Below are 19,726 nucleotides of genomic sequence, written 5' to 3'. Positions count from 1 at the left end.
ACATGTACAATACCGCTCGTATCAGACATGCTTAAGATACGACCTAACATTTCTGAAAAATGCACAGGGCAGTTTGTATAAAAAAGGGTATGTATCTCCGCAGAAGTCCTTGCGACTTGGAGATCATAGGTTTCTATGGCAGAGGTCAAAGGCATAGTTTTTTGCAAAAGAATGGCTTTCATTCTGCTTAGAGTATCAATTCGTATTGAAGAGATATTCAGTGAAGGCCATAAAGGCGACTCCCTGACTATGTCTATTTGTGGAAACAAGACTTGCATACAGCAAGTGACCCTGGATGTAACCGTTACTAGATATGGGATAGCTGGCAGCATGCCACAGCAGCTGTGAACATTCAACATAATGTAACTCCCATTTGAAAGTTGACCAAAGATTGGATTAATCCCTGCTGCCGGTGAACCGTGCAGGTGGCAGGATAAGTTTGTAGTGGAACCGTCACAGGCCCCGTGTAAGTTAATACCCTGACAAAGGAGAGAACCGCTTAGTGCGTGTTCACAGTTTTCACCGCTAAGAAACACTTCACGTCCCCCACTTCAACATCTGTGTGTGTAAGGTAAATCCCAGGATGTCTTGATGTATTCTTTACCCAACCTTTCATATTTGCCTGCTGGTATATTTTTTAGGCAATACTGAAAATGGAAAGTCGTAACAGGCAGAGTAGTCTTACCATGCATGATCCACTAAGTAGCTGTTTTTTCTGCCACTGTGAATGGTAATTTTTTTCCTGTTTTTCAATGCTCAGCACCGTATAGTCTGCTCCCCTTTGTGCCATTTTGATCTGTCTATCAGTGAGATTGAATTCTGCAAACAGTGACGTAGTATTGATTAAACGCCAAGGCACATAGCCAGAACGCAGGTTTTGAAGCGTCCAGCCTAATAGCATGATAGAACGTAGCTGTGACTGACCATGTTGCAACATGACCAAGTCTTGTTCCATGATGTCTATGACAGAGGATACAATGCTGTCCAAAGAATATATCCTGGACGACAGTCATTAACCCATTGTCTACTACAGAGAGAGATTTCTCTAAATTAATACGATCAATTTCTCGTATTCATTCTGCGGTCACTGCTTGGGTGACCTTCCATGCTTCATTATAAGCAGCGTAGATACCGGCATATATGAAATGTTTTTGATGCGGTTTTCTTGGTCCTAGCAAGAATTCCCTAAGGTCTGCGCCTTTTTAAGTAAAGTTAAGTGTTGTTTTACATCCTCGGATGTTGTCTTTGGACATAACGTGGGTCTGGCCTATGAAAGGTAAAACCTTGTGTTGTGTTCAGGATCTATCTTGACAGGTGTTTGTGTCTAAGGGCCAGAGCAACCCTTTTTGCCATTCAGGATCTGATCTGTTATTTTTCAAAATAGTATATACATCGACCTCCACCTGTGTAGTGCTTTCACTTGTAGGTACAGGTATAGACTGAGTATTCATGTCTTTTATCTTGGCTATTCCAAGGCATGATGTTTGTTGGACAGTGTTGTTCAAAAACAATTTGCTCAGGGATGATACAGGCTCTAAACAAAGCTTCTATTCCCTGTACTTGCCAATCTTGAGTACCCCAGACAGTTTTTATCTCAATGTTGTCTTTCCAAAAGTTGTAACCCTGTCTAGACAGTTGGGCAATAAAGGCTGTAGAATAAATCTGTTTGGTATTCGTTAACATACTTTTCATTCCTGTCTTATTGACATTCTTAAAGTAAAATGTGTCTGCATTCGAGATATTAAACCCTGAAAAATATGGAAATTTCATTGCAAATGTTTTCGAGCTACCCTTTGGTGGCGTAGGACAATGTTCCCATTGGTTATACATAAATATCTTTCTAGGTGTTGAAGTTTTATGCAAGAAATGATTACCATAGTGGTTATAACAATACAGTTGTTCATAGTCTGATGAACCTTGTAAATATTCATTATTAGTAAATGCAGTTGACATCTCTAGATCAGACATCATATTATTAACAGTCTCGAAGTCCCAATCATCAGAAAAGGTACTGGAGGTAATAAAGTCATTTAATGAAATGTTAAATAAATGTGGAATCTTCAAAAGCTCAGACGGACCAAAAATGTCATATTCGGTTTTGTCCCAAAACTATACCATCTGGTATAGGAATCACTGTGATGTTCACTGCTGACAAGTCTCTTGCTTCACGATGGGATGATTTGTGTGGCTGGAGAAGTAAGGTCACTCTTTTACTTGCTGTGTCCATTTGAATATATATTCCATTAATCAGCATACCCAGAGTGATTACCAGAGCTAACCAAAGTAGAAAGAAGAATATTCCCAAAACAATTCATAGTTCAATCCATGGTGAAACCAGATAAGTCTTTTTCAGTAGATGAAAAAAGTCTGTTGCTTGTTCTTTGAAAGTTCTTTGTACTGGCGTCGTTTCAGGCTTGCTGGGATCCTCAGAAAACGTATCAAAGTTCATGAAATAGCCAGAAGCAGTTCTGTCAATGGTTGGAATTGCATCCGTATTTGATGAAATTGCTGGAACCAGTTGATCACTTGTTACTTCGTTGTAAATAGGTATATCTGGACGAACTGTTATTTGGGTCGCAAGAGATACAAGGTCCATAGCATTGTTGCTTAGTCCTCTATTTCTTACTGTTGAATCTTCAAAGGTGATGAGTCTCTCAGTTTGAACCTCTTGGATTGTAGCTAGAGGAGTGCGTCTGCTACATTGGCGGAGTCCACGTGTCCCACTGGTCAGTATCGGCCACATAGTGTGGTTTGATCAGGTCGATGGACACAAATCTTTTCTCCTTTTTTCCAGCAAGGGGCGGCAAAATTACTGTTCTTGATCGGTGGATTGCTAGGACAGGCACTGATTGTCTGTAAGAAGGCCCAAATTCCTTCTTGTCCGCGATCTTTTCTCTGACTAGATCCCCAAGCTTTGGGATCCAGACAGGCCTTGCTGGGACAGCTGGATTTTTCTCAGTGGTGGTTGGCTTCAGGACTATGTTGCTTTGTTGCGTTCTAAGTTAATTTAAGTCCTGTAAAACAGCCAAACGATCTTTGATATCAAATTGTTTGTTTTCCACCACTGTGCCTTTCATATCTAAGTCCGGAACCAACATTCTAGTCCCAAACAGGACCTCATATGGAGTGACACCCCCTAGAGAACTTCTTGGCAAGTTGTTAAGTGCGCGCTGGACCCCATATAAATGTTTGACCCACCCATCGCACAAACCTAATACCCTAGGTGTTATAGACTGCTTTATGTCCCGGTTTTTTATTTCCACAACAGAATTTCCCTCAGGATGGAATGGAGAAGAATACCGCAATGCTACGCCCAGACTGGCCATGGCTTCTTTGTAAGCCCTAGAGCTAAAAGCAGGACCCTGGTCAGAATGCAGTGTGCCTATTGCGTATGTGCCGATAAAGACTTGCAAATCTTTTATAACAGTTTGAGCGTCATCCGAGCGCTGAGGCCACATCCATAGGAACCTAGAGCACGAATCCACTGCGACCATGATATATTTATAGCTCCCAACCCTTTGTAAGGAACCGCAGTGGTCCAGGTAAACACAAGCTAATGGTTTATCTGAAATTAACAAGGGCGTCTGCGCAGGACGTTTCACAGTAGAGACTTTCATCTTCTGGCATATCTCACAGTCCAAAACATAATTTCTAGTCTGTTTCCTAATGCCGGGCCACCAGTACCTTTGCTTTAATAATGCTACTGTGGCGGAAACACCTGCATGGGCAGAGGCAAGCCCTTCATGTGCTGTTATGATTAGCCCTAGTCTATGTTCCATGTTTGGAATTACTCTATCCCCCACTCCAGGGATTCGAGCAAACGGAACATTGTTCACATCAATTATATATGAGTATTTGAGTGGAAACTTTTTAGGTAATGCCGCACCACTGCCTTTGCTTGTTGCATTGACAGCCAGCATTATTTCGCTGTCTATTTTCGTTTTTGAACGAGTGATTGCAGCTACGGAAGCCGATTGCACAGCCCCTTTCGCGGCTTCATCAGCCAATTAATTCCCTTCAACGTGAACGCCATCACGTTGGTGACTCAGCGTATCACGTGAGTGTTCTGTAGTCCGTTTCGCAACTGAACTACTTGTTCCTAAAGCAATTTGTGCTTGATTGTGCCACCTTTTGCATCTATGAAACCATTTTGAATCCAATTCTGTAAATATTCATTGTATGATTGAACACAATAAAAAGAATCGCACACTATGAGTGTGGGGAATTCGCGATCTGTATTTTCAAGTGCCATTTTAAATGCTTGTAGTTCAGCTCGCTGAGCTGTACAATCTCCTAGAGATTGGGTTTTTGTGACCATTGGTCTGAATTTGACATCTCGCATGCGACCTTTAACGATAGCACACGCTGCACTGTAAGCTTGTTTACTCCCCGTAGCGGGCTGTGCAGATCCGTCAGTAAAAATTATAAATTCGTACTGGTCAAGAGGAAGAATTTCAGTAGGCAGAGGACATTCGTGTTCATATTGCTGGAATGCTTGTGTTTTTAAATATGGATCAAAAACGTATTCAACATCAGTTGCAGCAAGAGAATTAACCGAGTGTACCCATCTCGGATGTAAAACTTTTGCATTTGGAATGCTAGCCTTTGTAACTGCCTGTAGGGCTGGTATTGGAGTCACAACCATAATGCGTTTCCCCTGTGCTAGGGCCCTTTCTTTTGCTACAGAGGTTTGAACTGCTGTCAGAATTTTTTCTGTAGAAGTGAATTTCATTTCTGCTTGTTTATACAAGTGGGATTTGTATGCAATTGGTACTTTTTCACCTTTGTTAAAAGTTAAGTAGGTGAATCCGCATTGACCCGGAATTATTCGGATCACTAAGTTGCGGACGTTTACGCATGTTTGCAAGTGTTTCATTGCTAACATGTCTGTTTGTAGTGAACGCAAAATTTCTGTGTGTTTTTGTGTCCAATGTGTGATTTTAAAATCAGGTTTCATTAATTCGTAGAGAGGTTTAAACCTTTCTGCGTAATTTAAAATGTAAGTTCTTCCAAAATTCAGGAAACCTAGAATCAACTGTAAATTTTTCAGCGTTTTTGGCGGTTGGAGCAGCGCACTTTTCTAAAAAGTTGGCTGCCAGGCTTTTGCCTTCACTTGATAGTTCATACCCTAGGAAAAGGACGTAGAGGTGGGCAATTCTTGACTTTTTAAAGTTGAATTTGTAACCCTCTGAGGCGAAGCCCAATATTATGGTGCTCACCCTGTTCAAGTGCCTATCCAGGTCATCGTCTATCAGATATATATCATCGACATACGGCAATGCCTGGTCATCATAAGTTTGTAGTAACTCTGTTACCCTTGCTGAGAATAACCCCGGGCTGTTCTTGAATCCCTGGGGCAGTCGACAAAATTGACGCTGGGTTCCCATTATTGAGAAAGTGGTCAAATATCTGCTTTCTGGTGCAATATTTTGACAAAAGAAATCATTTGAAATGTCTAATGTGGTTTTATATTTTTTACGCACAATGTTATTCATTAATGCTGTACCATGTGCATTTTGCACTGCAAATGTTTTGCAACAAGAATTTAAGTGTCTGTAAACCAAAACTAGACAATATGTATTGTCTGGTTTGGAGACAGGAAACAAAGGATTGTTCATTGATGAGGTGCATGTTTCCATCAACCCCTGATATTCAAGTTGATATAAGATCTCCCTGACCTGCTTTTTAGCTTCTTGCTTAACTGGGTACTGCCTTTGTGCAGTCGGTTGATTTTTTTAACTGGATTTTATGGTGAGGTGAGTCCTCATCCCATCCTACATGATTGTTATACAGTGCTGGGGCTTGGGCTACTGCCCACTTCCTGGCTAATGTATATTTTAAATGAACTGGAATATGGTTGGAGAAGGCAGGCATAATGATGGCCTCGCCATGAGGGCACTCCCTGACAAATTCTGGTTGCCAGTCCTGTTCTGCTAGAAGTATATCATAATCCTTTGAAAGATGCTCCCAAAAGAGTCCTTTCACTTTTCTTGGTATGTCTCCCTCCATCTGGAGTGTAATTTCATATAACTCATGTGGAGAACTAACCCTGGTGTCTACAGTCTCAACTTGTATGTCTTCATTCAAGTCCACTGTCTCCAGAAGTCCCTTCAGATTCTGGCGAGCTATTGTAACTTCTGCTGCACTGTTAAGCATGGTCTGGGCCCATTCTCCGTTCCTGAGTTGGGTTCTCAGTATTCTCGACATGTCTACCTTTTTCTTGGAGAATTGAGGTTTTGCTTTATTTTTCTGAACGTGTTGATCGTCTTTGGACTTCACGCGTTCTTCCTTGTTTTCTGACCGTCCTCTTCTTTCAGATGTCTGTGACGATATCTGAAAGGTACAAGAGGAATGTGTATCATTATCTTGATATCTGTCAGGTTTTCTCAAATTATCCCTATTCCTGAGGTTGTACCTCCGTTCAGAGGGCTCCTTCTGTGGAGGAGACCTGCCTCGGTAATCAGAACACTTCTCTTTGGAATTCTGTTTGCTATTTTCCCACTTCTTTTTAGAAGAGGTAGGAGTGTTTTTAGGAAAGACCTTATCAGGACTTTCAGACAGTTGTGGTTTAACTGTATAGCTCTATTAGCTTTTGTATGTTTTTAAGTAGTTCCTCATCTGACATTGATTCAATGTCAGGGTCAGGTGTGTAGCCGGCTAAAATCGGCCATGTTGTTCCTGGTCTACCTAGTGGACCGAGCCTGGTAATGTGATTGCAATGTTTTAGGGCGCCTTTAAACCAGAGCTCATGCTCCTGGTATGTGAGTGGACTTTCAATATCCTCGAAAGGAATATATTGGTGGTTCATCTTCTTTGTAGAAGTGAAACAAGTGTGTTACTGGATTTGATTCTGGGAATACTATCCATGAATAGAATACCTCTGTCTGGTGAGATTCATGTGCCTCTATCATGTAAACTGCTCTACCACCTCTTGGTGTTAGACCATGTTTTATACGTTTTAGAGTGATGGATATCCTTAAATTTGGATGGATGATTATAGCATCCTCGTCAGTTTCTTGAAAACCTGTACGATTAAAAGCTGCTGCGACTTGGTCAGCCGCAGCTCCACCAGTATTGGCGTTTGTGCCGTTTTCGGACATGTTGAAATGAAAAAATGCAGAGCAAGTTTCAAGGGAACAAAGATAAGGTGCACAATATTTTGGAACACTGTAGCCTTCAACGTTGAACAAAACCAAAAACAGCTAATACATAGGACTTTCGTCCTACTCAGCTATGGCAGATATTATCCCTACCCACTCCAGACGTCTTATGGAGTTTTAGGAGTAGATGGTCTCTGAGAAAAGCCCGATTGAGTTACTCCAGTCTCTAGCGTTAAATTAGAGCCTTACCAAACCGTTGGGCGCCATGTTGTGTAGTTCCTATATCCCTGATAGGCTCTGCGCATTGGAATAACATACACTATAGATTTGACATATGACTAAGGTCAGAATGTCTCTATTGAGTATATTAAACTTAATTACTTGTGTGTGCCAGCTAACTCAGAGGTCACTAGAAACTTCTTGAATATAGAAGAAGGTTGTCTCTAACAACCGCATAAACATGGCAACTTTGTTTCCCTTTAGAATCGGAACAGTCTCAGAATCGTGGAAACAATAGATAACAGTTTCACTTAGACAATCGTGCATGCTTCGTTTCTACAGAGTTGCACAGAAATAGAGAGATGGGCGTTTCAATAAAAGGGTTTATTGAACAGTCTTATTTCTCATGTAAGAGATATGAATTGCTACAATCGTAAGACAGTCTGCGATGTACAATATGTACGAGGTTAGCAGTAAGATAAAATAATACTGCAATAGCATGGTTTGTAGCTATGACATATATTAATCGAAATACATGCATAAATAACATAATGCTAAAATGTGATACTCGTCTGATGCTTCTAAATTGTTCTACCCCAGTGTACCTAACCTAAGTGCAGTACGAGGTTTGAAGTAGGTGCTGTTGCTAAAGTATAGCTAGCTATATTTTAGTTTAGCCAAGAGTTGCCAAAAGTTTCTCTAAGTTTTAGTCAGCTCCATACCTGAGAGTGAGAGAGGTTGGAATCTCTTTTCTGGACTCGATAGTCTAAACCCCCGCAAGGTAAGTCAGAGAGCACTGGAGCTGGATTGTCTGCGAGGAGGATGGCAGCGTCAGGTCAGTGCATTAGGCTGGAACTCGATCTCCTTCCGAACTTGCCGTGGTGAACCGCGTAGTCTGGGTTGGATCGAATCCTCCGGGAACCACAATTTGCCAGGGCAAGTGCTGGTATATTTATACCTTGAAGGTGTCTAGGAATGCCAATATTGACGTAAAAGTCGGGCAGAGGAACGTCATGAATGAACCACTAAGGAATAGATGTTCATGCATACTTAATGAGTTCTTGGAGAAATCAATATTCAAGCTGAGGGAAATTCCTAAAGGCTTAAGGGTCTGGTTTTCCAAGAATTCGTTGTGATGTGGATGGACGGATGTAGGTGGCCATGCCTGTGTTTGGTTTGTATGGACAATGTCTAAATAAGGGCCGGATTTCTATATCCAAATAAGGGCATTGTGAATTGTACCTATATAAGGGCATAAATCAGGAAACCTATATACGGAATCTAAATCTGTACACAACACTCTGGTCCACACTACTGTGTAAAAAGCAACTCACACTATTAAAAAAGAGAACAGGAACGCTCTCCGGCTACAGTAAACAAACATTTTGCCACAGCCCAACAAACCGCCATATTATTACAATGCAAAATGATATTCATTAAGTAGCTGATTCAATGGACCTGCAACTCTCTAAAACCAGGCAGTAGTAGGCAGCATCTTATATTAGTAAAAGAAGCACAAAAAAGGAATGATAATACATCAAGATTGCAAAAGGGGCAAGAATTCCTGGATATATTTAAAACAAATGTTGGTGAGGCCCAACTCTATGGCTCTCTCAGTATACTTCTACAGACTTTTATCCCAAATCCGAATCTAATTTCCGGAGGGAACATGCAATGGACTTGGCACTTGTTTCTTGCGACGAGACATGAACCCGGAAGACTAGGCTATGGCTAAATAACACACCAAGGTATAACATCTGTATTCCTTAACCACCTCCATTTGGAAACCACTAATCCACCTCTTGAACGTTGGGGGATGCCTTCCACCTCTTGAAAAAACCATTGCCTTCCTTTTAGCGTATAGATCTTTAAATCACTTTGCTTACAATAATGGGAAAGGCGTCCAATTGCTGTTGCAGTCCCACTGGCGTATGGTCTAATAACACTGTCATCCACATAGAACGCAGCTATAAGTTCCATCCCCAACTTAGGAAGGAAGGTCCTGACCTGTCTTAAACCCTGCAAGGCAACCACTATATGGATTGAAAACAGGAGTAGGCCTAAATACACCCTTGTCTCAACCCATTGAGTGTGCTGATCTTTTTAGAGAGGGCCCCGTCCTACCCAAGTTTGACTCTAATCCAGGAGCCCTCATGCAATTAGACTATGACCTTCAAGTATACCTGGGGACACATCCACTTGACTATCTTTTCTCATAAAATGAATCCATTTACGGTGTACTTCGGATAAATCAATATAAGCTACATAAAGGGGATGTTTCCGAGAAAAGGAATAATCCTCCACCAGCAACTTAAATATCACACAGTCATCCATAGCGGAGTACTGTTCCGAAAGCTCATTTGGGTCAAGGGTAAAATTCTAGCTGCAATCACCCAATCTTCCAAAAGGCCTAACAGATGCCTTGCAAAGAATTTGCTTGTAATGTCCAGCAGGGTAATCATACGATTATTAGATGGCAATGCCCTGTCGCCCTTATTAAACTGAGGCACCTTGGTACTCCGTTTCCATGTTTCTGGCAAGTTTTGTCCCCACGTTATTACTCCAAACAATGGAGCCAAGGTCTGGGCCCAGAGGAGAGGGTCGAGTTTAATAATATCAGCTGGAATGCTGTCTGGCCCTTACGCCCTAGAGCTCTTCAAGCCTTTAATTAGTGATTCAATATCACAAACAGTAAAGAGCGGGATGATCTCATAGGCCCCTTAATCTGTGGACATGCCTGTAACATACTGGGGCATCAACAACACTTTTTCTAATTTTGTACAGGTCTGAAATGTAGCTAACCCAAGTTTCTTTGGGTATTAGCACTGCTGTAATATGTGTGGCGAGCCCCATTACATGGTTAGAGGCATGCCAAAAGGCCTTAAGATTACCATGGGCTCTCTTTTTTCCCCTTTACTATTTCTGCTGTATTTCCTTCCTGAATGCTTTCCTATGTTGTTTGATTAAGCTCTCCCTATGTTGGCCACCTACTCTGATCGCCTGCCTTATGTTCTGTGGCCGCCAAATCCCTTATAGAGAAAATATGTTTTTTGAAAGCCTTTACTATGTGTTGTGAAGATGTGTTAAGGTACTTCCTTAATAGCCCCTGTTAGAAATGGGGTCTCTGGTTGGCAGTTGTTTGCACACTGTCCAAGCAGGGACCCTCACTCTGGTCAGGGTAAGTAAGTTACAGCCTCAGAATAACCCATTCTCACCCCCTTGGTAGCATGGCAAGAGCAGTCAGGCTTGTCCCCAGAAGCAAGGTGTAAAGTATTTCTACACACACACACAAACACACATTAACACAGTGAAAACACCACAAAAGTACTTCACACCAGTTTAGAAAAATAGCCAATATTTATCTGAGTAAAACAACAACAAAATGACAAAAATCCAACATACACAAGTGAAAATACGAATTTTCAAAGAGTAAATGCCTAGCTTTATGGCATGCTAGATGGAGTCGAATCTTACAGTTTGGTGCCGACCGCAAGGAAGAGAGGGATCGTGGCCCCGCTGCGGAGTAACATGGACACAGGTTGCAGTACCCTGGAAAAGGATGAAAATTGCGATTCTCATATTACCATGACTAGAGAATCTGTATTTCATTAAAGACACGGAGGCTGACATTATGCATTATTCCTTTAATGCAGTCCAAGCAGCCGCTTACATCACAATATTAAAAGGTTCCAGAATAGAACAATAGCAACACATGAAAGGCATGAGCCATCAACAATCTGCCTCTTTTAAATGTGGAGGAAAATAAGTTCATGAAACTTGAAACATCAAAACGATCTTCTGATGAGCAGGATGAAGGAGAAGGAAGAACGAAGGTAAAACCAAAGGCCAGACGACACACAGTTAAGGAGCGTTACCTGAAAAGAGAAAGAAGTAAATATCTCTTGAATGTAAAAAATAGTGTCAAGGTTATCAAGCTAAAAGGAAAAAGAGATGAAACAAGTACTGTTAATAAAAAGCACAGTAATAAACTGTAACAAAAACAGCATAAATCATTGTAAGACCACCAAGGGGAGGGATGGGAGGGATAATGTCAGCCTCCGTGTCTTTAATGAAATCCAGATTCTCTAGTCATGGTAATATGAGAATCGCAATTTCATTACAAGAACGGAGGCTACATTATGTATGTTGGTAGCTTTGTAAAACAACATCAGACATATGTTTAATAGGCTTGCAATAATGACGTGCAAAGGTGCTAGCATTTGACCAGTCAGCAGCTTTGAGAATGTTGTCCAACTTACCTCCAGACCAGAGAGATTGACTGGCCATAGCACCCCTCTAAGGGAGTGAGTTTGAAATTTCTTTAAGTCAATACCTGCTAAACTCATAACAGACTTAACCCATCTAGCAATAGAGGTCGAGGTTATGCCTTTGTGGGGTTTAACAAAAGATATACGTAATTGGTTAACATCCTGAGGGCGAAGAACAAACATTCTGCGATCATACTCTCTCATGCAGTCCACAACGCAAAGTTTTGGACATAAATCAAAACGTGGGTAAAAGATTGAATCAGACATAGTCTTTGTTCTTCTATAAATCTCAAATTTGATTCCGAACATGTTATAAGATCTATTCGTAATCTCCAGGGCTTTGACATCAGAGATCCTTCTGCATGAGATTAGGCATGTAGAGTAGCCACCTTAATGGAAAGGTGTTTTTCTATTGAGAAGAGTATTAACAGGCCAGTTAATGAAAAGATCAAGAATTAGTTTGACATCCCAAAGACTTTCATATTTAGGTTTAGGAGGTCTTCTTAAACAAATGCTTTTCATCCCTCTACAAACAATGAGATTTTTACCTACCGTTTTACCATTGACAATGACATGACCAGCAGAAATAGCCGATCTATAGCAATTGATAGTTCTATAGCTGAGGCCTTTATCAAATTGTTTAACCAGGAAGTTAACTATGTCAACAATAGGTGCTTCCAAGGAATCCAGGTTCCTTTTCAGGCACCAACGTACCCAGATTCTCCATATGTTATATCTGTAGTGAGTGCCTGGGGCCCTAAACTCTCAGAGGAGAGTTGCAGCAGTCGCTGAAAGTCCTGAGATTTCATTGGATCTCCTCACACTCTCCAGGCAAGAAGGGTTAAACTCCTGTTCTGAATTAGGGGGTGAACTCCTTCATCTACGTCTGCAAGAAGATTCTCTAGGGTAGGAATTAAGAAGGGAGGGTTGCAAGCTAGTTCTAGAGTGGTGGGGAACCATGCTTGGGATGGCCAAAAGGGAGTTATTAGGACAAGGAAGCACTGATCCTGTCTCACTATCTGAAGAACTTTCTGAATCATGGCAAAGGGAGGGAATGCGTACACCTTAGCTCCTTTCCAAGATTGTAGTAAGGCGTTGACTGCTAGAGCACCCGGCTTGGGCATCCAGCTGAAGTTGTTCTCCAGTTGAAAGGTTAGTCTGCTCGCAAATAAGTCTATCTCTAGAGGGCCCCAGATCTTGTTTAGGGTACTGAACACGGAAATATTCAGTTTCCAATTGCTGTGATCTAACAGGAATCTTGAGGTCCAGTCTGCAGAGATGTTCGATTTCCCCGGAAGGTATTCCGCTTTGAGAGCGATCTTGTGTTCCAGACAGAACATCCAAAGTTTATTTGCTAGATTCTAGAGGTCCGCAGATTTGGTGCCTCCCAGACGATTTATATAGGCTACCGCTGACATGTTGTCTATCTTTAGAATGACGGACCTCCCCTGGAGAGAGTGTTTGAAGCTCATGAGGGCGTAAAGCCCAGCTGTTAGTTCTAAATAATTTATGTGGTGAGATGATTCCTCTTGTGACCAGATACCACCAGTGTTCTGATTGAGAAGGCAAGCTCCCCAGCCATGAAGGCTCGCATCCGATTCTAAAACAAACTCTGGTTTTGAACCAAAGATTGCTTTTCCGTTCCACGCGTCTAGGTTCTCGAGCTACCAGGCTAGTTCCGATTTGGCGTCTTGATCCAGACAGATCCGATCTCCGTACCATAGGCCAGATCTTAGGGCTCTCACCTTTACCCTTTGGAGGCCCTGATAGTTGAGGGGACCGGGAAAGATGGCTTGGATGGAGGAGGAGAGGAGACCCAGAAGTCTGGCTAGCTCTCTCAGAGATAAGTCTTGCTGTTCCAGGACGTGTCTTATTTCCTTCCTGATTTTGGTAATCTTTTTGAAAGGTAGTAAAAGGAGATATTTCAATGTGTCTTCTGTGAAACCTAGGAACTCTAGAGATCTGGAAGGGAACAGAATTGATTTTTCTTTGTTTATAATGAATCCTAAACTTTCTAGGACATCCATCACAGTCTTCAGGTCTTTGGCTAGTTGTGAAGTGTCAGATGAGACTCCAGCCACTCACCTGAATGTCCAGGAAGATTTGCAGGGGCGATGCGGATTCTCCTATCCTCTTGGGACAATTCTCAAAGCCACTGGAAGAACAGCAGGCTTGGCAATTGTCCCAAAAGGGAAGGGGATTGGGATGACAAGAGAGAAAAGAGAAGACACTGCAATCATCTGCTGCCTGGGCCAGCCAGGATCTGAGTTCTTTTTAGCAGGTGTTGTTAGTATCTTCTATCTGTAAACAATAAACGGAATGTAAGCGGAATGTAAATAAACATCAGTGAACATAAAAAATCTTAAAAAGGAATGAGCTGCACTAGAAAGTACCTTTATAAAAACTGTTGTCGCACAGTAAATCTCTCTGTTCTCTAGAATGTCTGTAATGGTGAGTTACGCCTAATTCCTAAATAAACTAACATTTGTTAAAGGGAAACACAAATAAAAACACAATAAGCATGTGTAATGACCTCACAACATCTTACTGAATTGAGCCCCTCTGAATTAAACCCACTGAGCATACAAGAAATATACCTAAATAATGAGCCACTTGTCAACTATGCAGTTCAAGGTTCATCGAAAGTCTACCGAATTAAGACTGAAAACAAAAGAAACAATTACACTGTTTCCAAGAACTTCTCAAAAAATGCAGTCCGAGTTGGCTTTTGGCAATTAAATAAACACAGTTAAATATCACTGCAAGGGTTCATTTTACAAAGTCTTGAACAAATTGTCTTTTAGGCCTTTGATTTATGTCCTGAGGTTGCCTTTACCTCTCCTGTGTGCCAAGTAATTAGTTTGCCCTTGAAATACTGGAGCACACATTAATTTCACAAACTCACTTGAACATTTCAGGTGCAGAGTTTGACTTTCAAAACAGCATGGTTTCAGAATCACATGTATTGTTCAGAGCAAGTTAAAATATGTCACTTAGCTCATTCTTCAAAAAGGGTCCACTTGATTTCTGATGGCTTAGAGATTTCAGTGGTCCTTCTTCTTGTTAATCTGTGTGTCCTTGATCTTCACCCTTCATCCCCTCACAACATAAATAAAAAGCCAAGCACAGCTACCTGTTGGGTGTGACTATTTATAGAGGAAGCAAGGGTGTGGTTTTACGTCTTGTTTCAAGCGTGATATCGATGCCTTGACAACGGTGTAAACAGTCTATGCTCAATACCAGGGGAGAAACAAGCATTGTCAAGAGCAAATGTTTGAACAGAAGTTCTGTGCAGGATTAATAGCAAAAACGACTTACAGTACAGAAACATGATTTAAATATACACCAGAAGGATGTTGGCAAATTACACAGGAATGACGAGAGTTGTTTACATGAGTATTCCTAACATGAAGGATCTTGAGACATTATAAGAATGTCATCTAAGTAAATGATTAAACGAATGCCCCTTATTCTTAGAGATGAGGCAACGGCTCTCATGACCTTGGTGAAGCAGCAAGGGGCAGAGGAGAGTCCGAAGGGGAGAGCCTGAAATTGGTAAAGGTGATTTTTCCAGACAAATTGAAGAAATGGTTGGTGGGATTCGGCCATAGGAATGGTGAAGTAAGCATCTTTTAGGTCCAGTTTGACTAGCCAGTCTCCCTCTAGAAGTAAATCCCTCAAGAGATGGATGCCCTCCATCTTAAAGTGTGTTGGACCTGTCAGCCCTAGGGTGGTCTTCCCTGTATTTTTGCCCTTGCCTCATTTTTTCCACCCCCTTTTTCGTTGGCCTTAGGTCTCCGAGCGCCTTTTCACTGCTAATCAGTGTTAAGGTGCAGGTGCTCTCTTCCCCCAAGATGGCTGCCACAGGCCCCTGCTACTGCGGAGTGGCCTTCTTAGTAGCACCCTAGTTGCCAGGAGCTGGCTGGGACCCTACAACAATGTTGCGACACCAGCCCGCCTTTTTGTCCTATAGCTAGAGTGGGGACGCTCCTGGAACTTGCTGGAACCTTCTAGAAGAAGGGTGGGGTTTACTTTTGCCGCCTTAGAGGGTGGTCACCTGACCTAGGGCTACTTAAGGAAAGGAGGGAACATTTTTTAGTCAGTTGGGGCGACGCAGACCTGGGGGAACCTACGCAGGAGTTTTAGGCGGTAGGGCCTAGTCAGGGACCTATGCCACTGAAAGTGACAGGGCTTAGGTGCTGCCTTTTAAGTTGAGTGAGGGATCCTGAACTAGCCCACTGATCTGGCCCAGCGGGAGGGGAACCCAGGGACAACCTACCAAGCCTGACTGAGGACTCCCTTCAGTCACCAACTCAACCTACCCCCCCCCCCCCCCCCCCAAGGAACAAAACTGCGAAGGGCGCCAGATCCAACAAGCGCCAGAAGAACAACAGAACCTTACCAAAGAAACTTACAACTTGAAACTTACTACAGAAACTTACTGCTGAACTGCTGGGGGATCGACCAGGTACCAGCGCTGTGCTACCCCTGTCCTCCCAGCTGCCCTGCTCGGCGCTGGAGTCCCATCGGATTGTCACCCTCAAGCTGCAGGCCGGGCCTTAATTACCCCCGCCCCGCTGGGGGGCCATAAAAAGCACTCACCACTGCGGCCCGGGGCCAGAAAGATTGTCCCTGCTGTCACCCGGCCCGCGGAGAAGCCCGGGGCCCCCGCCGCTGCCGTCGCAGCCTGAACAGCGCGCGCCGGAATTCCGCGAAGGCCTCGCTAGGCCTGAAGCCATCCCACAAGGGCCGCGCTAGGCCTGGAAGCCAGCAACCCGCGTCACGTGACGGGGCGGGCTGCCCGACGCCGCCCCCGCCGACTCCTGAAGCAGTAGAGGCCGCGCCCCCGCAGGCCGCTCTGTCAACGGCGGCTGCGGGCGCGCCTCCGACCCCCACAACCTCGCTGGCTCATAGCTGGAGGAGGAGGCCCTCGACCCGGAGATCACCGGGAGGCCGGAGAACCCTCGCAAGGGCCCACGTCGAGCCACAGAGTAAGGTAACCCCCAGGGGAGGAGGGCGGGAGGCCCGAGAGAGGCCCGGAGCTCGCCCCTCCCCCGGGGGAACCCCTTCGTCAAGTCTGCTGGGAGCCCACCCCATATTTCGCACCTGGATCCCCGGACTTAGTTGGCGCTGAGACGCGCTTTGGGGAACTGTGCGGTTTAGCGCTCATGGACAGTATGTTTAGCGCTTCCGTGACTGACCTGATAGTGCTGCCATGACCAGCCACGTGTAAGGAGCCTATGTAAGGCCATGGTTCATGCATCGAAGTATTACCAGTTCTGAAGCGCTAGTGCTTTGATAGGTGCAGCGCTATGTTCATACGCCTGGTTTAAAAAGGGCCCTATTGGGAGCGCTATTGATTTGCCAAGTGCAGCGCTATGCTTGAGGGCCACAACTGACGCGCTATGTCAAATGCCATGTTTTTAAGCGTTATTGCCTTGCTAGGTGCAGCGCTATGTCAAATGCCATGTTTTAAAGCGCTATTGCCTTGCTATGTGCAGCGCTATGTTAGATGCCATGTTTTAAAAGCGCTATTGAATTGCTATGTGCAGCGCTTTGCGTAAACGCTGTGTTTGACGCTCCCCAGGATCACCAGGTGTCGCGCTTTGATTCAATGCCAGGTTTTGATGTTGGAATGAACTGCTAATCTATTCCTAATGAAATGCTTTTGATCCTAAGGTTGATCTAGATAAAACTGGTTTTATTCAAACTACTGTGTGGTGTCAATTATTGCGTGCGTTTCCTGTTTCAGTGGATGTGTGTGCTGTATGGTCACTTTACACGTAAGCCCTTGGATGCCTACCTGCTCGCGCCACGCTACCCCCATAGGGCCTGGCGACCCCCGGTCCTACAAAGTGTCTGTAAACCAAATATTTGTTTAGTTCTCTTACGTTTATGACAGGTCTCCAACCTTTGTCTTTCTTTTTTACAAGAAAGAGTGTGCTTATAAATCTTAAAGTTTCTAATGGGACCTCTATTATGGCTCCTTTCTGAAGCATAGAGGAGATCTCCTCCTCTATTATTTTTTGTTGCTCTGGAGAGAGAGGCATGTCTCTCGGGGAAGAAGTTTGTAAATGTATGCGAGTCAAATCTATCATAAACCCATTGACAGTGTTTAAGAACCAAGGATCTTGAGTGATCAATCTCCAATTGTGAAAGAAGTATTTGAGTCTGCCACCCACTTTTTGGGGGAAAGAAGGAGAAGGGAGAGGGGAGAGAGTTCTCACTTGCAGGGTTGTTTGAGATGAAGGTTCCACGGGATCTAAATCCTCTGATGCGTTGGCCTCTAATTCTCTGGGGGTAAAATTGAGGCACATTGTACTGCTGATACCCTCTTCCGAAACCACAGAATCTTGGAAATGGCCTTTGATTGAAGCGGCCGGAAGAGAGGCCCAGTCTTCTGGCCTGCCCAAAAAGGTTCGGATTGAAAACTCTGCACATATATTGCTGTGCCTTGTCCAGGGCGATGAAAGTGGAGACGTATTTCTCCAAGGATTTAATGAGGTCTTCTCCAAAGAGTAAACCTTTTGGGTTTTGCGAGGGTTCTTTATCCGCAATGTCAGTTAGTTTTGGATTTATTTTAGTCAAACGACTCTTTGTCTTTCCTCATTAATGCTAGCGTTGGCATTACCCAGTAGAATTAATGCTCTCTGGCTCCATCCCCTGATGAGATTGGTGTTAAGAGGGGTGCCATTGATGTGGCTGTCTCCTGCGGAATCTAGGATTCTGGCTAATGGTCCCAGTACGTCGAGAAGACGGTCTTGGCACCCTTTCAGGGAATTTTCCATCCCTTTTCTTGGATCACTTCCAAGTTTTAATAGGAATTTAATGAGTTCAGGTTCCAAATTGGGGGTATAGCAGCTTTTATCCTCAGTAGAAGGTCTAGAGCATTCAGCTCTAAGGATGTTACGAGTGTCCCTTTCTACAAGGTTTCTTATCCATTTTTTAATGAATTTTGCGACGTGGTCCTGAGGGAACCACTCAGAACTTCTTGGGTGTTTCATATTTAATGGGAAAAACATTTCTTCCCCTAAGGGGTCAAGGATAATGTCCTTAGAGAATGATGGAAGTTCCTCTTATGGATTGTAAAATTCTTGATCATCTTCATCAAGATCAAGGACATACTCATCAGGTGTGTCTGAGGATTCTATATCATTAGATTTGTTATCTCCCATATTGTAAAGAGCATTATGATATTTTGTGCCGCTAGGGACACCCAGATGTTTCGTGCCGCTAAATACACCCAGATAAGTCATGCCGCAAGGGACACCTTGGGAGTTGAGGTGCTTGGACCTCCTATATTGCTCTTATCAATGTTTTTACTCTTCTTAAGTCTTTTACCCCTTAATTCAGTGATCTTGACAGAGTAGGGGTTTGGAATTTCTGAGATTTCGTCCTCATCAGGGAGTGACCTTTTAGAAGACATGATCTGACTTAAGGTCTCAAACATGCAGGACCTCAATTCCTTTTTTTTTTTTTAACGATTTTTTATTGATGCAGTTGGATATTACATGATACAATAGACAGAAACAAATATTAACAACATTTACACTTATGCTACATCTTTAGAAAACTAAACCTAAAAAAGAAAGAGTAAATCAAAACAGAAAGGCAGTATATATATATACATTCCACAGTACAATATACATCACTCTCTCGGTCTTGCAGCGATCCATTCAGAGATAGGAGACCACAGCATTTTACCGAAATCCTGAGTTTTCTTCCCTTTCTGAGCATAGAGAGATATCTCTATATTATATATGCCCAATAATCTGGATAGCCATATCTGAAAAGAGGGGGCATTTGTATCCTTCCAACCTGAGGTGATTAATATCCGAAGCACTGCTACAGATATAAAGACCAGGGCTTCCTCAGCTTTCCCAAGATTTAATCTATTATCTATGCCAAGTAGCATCAAAGAGGAGGACAATTCTATCCTCTGGCCTAATAGCTCCCCCCAGAATTTAGCTATCTCTCCCTGGATAGCTGATAACGAACCACAATTATAAAACATATGTATCAGATCTGCTTGAGCCATGTTACATCTGGGACATCTATCATCATCTCTGACCCCCCATGAAAAGAGCTTTGCGGGGGTATAATACAGATCGAACAAGGTCTTATAATGCTGAGCCCTCA

Source organism: Triturus cristatus, chromosome 1_1 (genome assembly GCF_964204655.1).
Source record: "Triturus cristatus chromosome 1_1, aTriCri1.1, whole genome shotgun sequence".
NCBI lineage: Eukaryota > Metazoa > Chordata > Amphibia > Caudata > Salamandridae > Triturus > Triturus cristatus.
This window is presented reverse-complemented; position numbering follows the sequence as displayed.